Here is a 3,827-nt window from a genome sequence, read left to right as displayed (position 1 = left end):
ATCACGTCGAAAATCGTCTAGGACCGATAGGGAAAAAGTTTCCTCTTGGCGGTGGGACTTAGAAAAATTTCCAGAGTTTTGTCGACGGAGTAGCACATCCGTCCATTATTTGCTAATAACTCGATAAATAATAATTGTAGCGAGTTTGGTGTTATGATACATATTGTTAGAAACCGTCTATATTACAGTGATATCACGTCGAAAATCGTCTAGGACCGATACGGAAAAAGTTTCCTCTTAGCGGTGGGACTTAGAAAAATTTTCGTCGAACGTCCGACGGAGTAGCACATCCGTCCATTATTTGCTAATAACTCGATAAATAATAATTGTAGCGAGTTTGGTGTTATGATATATATTGTTAGAAACCGTCTATATTACAGTGATATCACGTCGAAAATCGTCTAGGACCGATACGGAAAAAGTTTCCTCTTAGCGGTGGGACTTAGAAAAATTTCCAGAGTTTTGTCGACGGAGTAGCACATCCGTCCATTATTTGCTAATAACTCGATAAATAATAATTGTAGCGAGTTTGGTGTTATGATACATATTGTTAGAAACCGTCTATATTACAGTGATATCACGTCGAAAATCGTCTAGGACCGATACGGAAAAAGTTTCCTCTTAGCGGTGGGACTTAGAAAAATTTTCGTCGAACGTCCGACGGAGTAGCACATCCGTCCATTATTTGCTAATAACTCGATAAATAATAATTGTAGCGAGTTTGGTGTTATGATATATATTGTTAGAAACCGTCTATATTACAGTGATATCACGTCGAAAATCGTCTAGGACCGATACGGAAAAAGTTTCCTCTTGGCGGTGGGACTTAGAAAAATTTTCGTCGAACGTCCGACGGAGTAGCACATCCGTCCATTATTTGCTAATAACTCGATAAATAATAATTGTAGCGAGTTTGGTGTTATGATATATATTGTTAGAAACCGTCTATATTACAGTGATATCACGTCGAAAATCGTCTAGGACCGATAGGGAAAAAGTTTCCTCTTGGCGGTGGGACTTAGAAAAATTTTCGTCGAACGTCCGACGGAGTAGCACATCCGTCCATTATTTGCTAATAACTCGATAAATAATAATTGTAGCGAGTTTGGTGTTATGATATATATTGTTAGAAACCGTCTATATTACAGTGATATCACGTCGAAAATCGTCTAGGACCGATACGGAAAAAGTTTCCTCTTGGCGGTGGGACTTAGAAAAATTTCCAGAGTTTTGTCGACGGAGTAGCACATCCGTCCATTATTTGCTAATAACTCGATAAATAATAATTGTAGCGAGTTTGGTGTTATGATATATATTGTTAGAAACCGTCTATATTACAGTGATATCACGTCGAAAATCGTCTAGGACCGATAGGGAAAAAGTTTCCTCTTGGCGGTGGGACTTAGAAAAATTTCCAGAGTTTTGTCGACGGAGTAGCACATCCGTCCATTATTTGCTAATAACTCGATAAATAATAATTGTAGCGAGTTTGGTGTTATGATATATATTGTTAGAAACCGTCTATATTACAGTGATATCACGTCGAAAATCGTCTAGGACCGATAGGGAAAAAGTTTCCTCTTGGCGGTGGGACTTAGAAAAATTTCCAGAGTTTTGTCGACGGAGTAGCACATCCGTCCATTATTTGCTAATAACTCGATAAATAATAATTGTAGCGAGTTTGGTGTTATGATATATATTGTTAGAAACCGTCTATATTACAGTGATATCACGTCGAAAATCGTCTAGGACCGATACGGAAAAAGTTTCCTCTTAGCGGTGGGACTTAGAAAAATTTCCAGAGTTTTGTCGACGGAGTAGCACATCCGTCCATTATTTGCTAATAACTCGATAAATAATAATTGTAGCGAGTTTGGTGTTATGATATATATTGTTAGAAACCGTCTATATTACAGTGATATCACGTCGAAAATCGTCTAGGACCGATAGGGAAAAAGTTTCCTCTTGGCGGTGGGACTTAGAAAAATTTCCAGAGTTTTGTCGACGGAGTAGCACATCCGTCCATTATTTGCTAATAACTCGATAAATAATAATTGTAGCGAGTTTGGTGTTATGATATATATTGTTAGAAACCGTCTATATTACAGTGATATCACGTCGAAAATCGTCTAGGACCGATAGGGAAAAAGTTTCCTCTTGGCGGTGGGACTTAGAAAAATTTCCAGAGTTTTGTCGACGGAGTAGCACATCCGTCCATTATTTGCTAATAACTCGATAAATAATAATTGTAGCGAGTTTGGTGTTATGATATATATTGTTAGAAACCGTCTATATTACAGTGATATCACGTCGAAAATCGTCTAGGACCGATACGGAAAAAGTTTCCTCTTAGCGGTGGGACTTAGAAAAATTTCCAGAGTTTTGTCGACGGAGTAGCACATCCGTCCATTATTTGCTAATAACTCGATAAATAATAATTGTAGCGAGTTTGGTGTTATGATATATATTGTTAGAAACCGTCTATATTACAGTGATATCACGTCGAAAATCGTCTAGGACCGATAGGGAAAAAGTTTCCTCTTGGCGGTGGGACTTAGAAAAATTTCCAGAGTTTTGTCGACGGAGTAGCACATCCGTCCATTATTTGCTAATAACTCGATAAATAATAATTGTAGCGAGTTTGGTGTTATGATATATATTGTTAGAAACCGTCTATATTACAGTGATATCACGTCGAAAATCGTCTAGGACCGATACGGAAAAAGTTTCCTCTTGGCGGTGGGACTTAGAAAAATTTCCAGAGTTTTGTCGACGGAGTAGCACATCCGTCCATTATTTGCTAATAACTCGATAAATAATAATTGTAGCGAGTTTGGTGTTATGATATATATTGTTAGAAACCGTCTATATTACAGTGATATCACGTCGAAAATCGTCTAGGACCGATAGGGAAAAAGTTTCCTCTTGGCGGTGGGACTTAGAAAAATTTCCAGAGTTTTGTCGACGGAGTAGCACATCCGTCCATTATTTGCTAATAACTCGATAAATAATAATTGTAGCGAGTTTGGTGTTATGATATATATTGTTAGAAACCGTCTATATTACAGTGATATCACGTCGAAAATCGTCTAGGACCGATAGGGAAAAAGTTTCCTCTTGGCGGTGGGACTTAGAAAAATTTTCGTCGAACGTCCGACGGAGTAGCACATCCGTCCATTATTTGCTAATAACTCGATAAATAATAATTGTAGCGAGTTTGGTGTTATGATTTATATTGTTAGAAACCGTCTATATTACAGTGATATCACGTCGAAAATCGTCTAGGACCGATACGGAAAAAGTTTCCTCTTGGCGGTGGGACTTAGAAAAATTTTCGTCGAACGTCCGACGGAGTAGCACATCCGTCCATTATTTGCTAATAACTCGATAAATAATAATTGTAGCGAGTTTGGTGTTATGATATATATTGTTAGAAACCGTCTATATTACAGTGATATCACGTCGAAAATCGTCTAGGACCGATAGGGAAAAAGTTTCCTCTTGGCGGTGGGACTTAGAAAAATTTCCAGAGTTTTGTCGACGGAGTAGCACATCCGTCCATTAGTTGCTAATAACTCGATAAATAATAATTGTAGCGAGTTTGGTGTTATGATATATATTGTTAGAAACCGTCTATATTACAGTGATATCACGTCGAAAATCGTCTAGGACCGATACGGAAAAAGTTTCCTCTTAGCGGTGGGACTTAGAAAAATTTCCAGAGTTTTGTCGACGGAGTAGCACATCCGTCCATTATTTGCTAATAACTCGATAAATAATAATTGTAGCGAGTTTGGTGTTATGATATATATTGTTAGAAACCGTCT

This window comes from Halictus rubicundus, unplaced genomic scaffold, assembly GCF_050948215.1.
Source record: "Halictus rubicundus isolate RS-2024b unplaced genomic scaffold, iyHalRubi1_principal scaffold0911, whole genome shotgun sequence".
Lineage (NCBI taxonomy): Eukaryota > Metazoa > Arthropoda > Insecta > Hymenoptera > Halictidae > Halictus > Halictus rubicundus.
The sequence above is the reverse complement of the archived record's forward strand: the minus strand, read 5'-3'. Positions refer to the sequence as shown.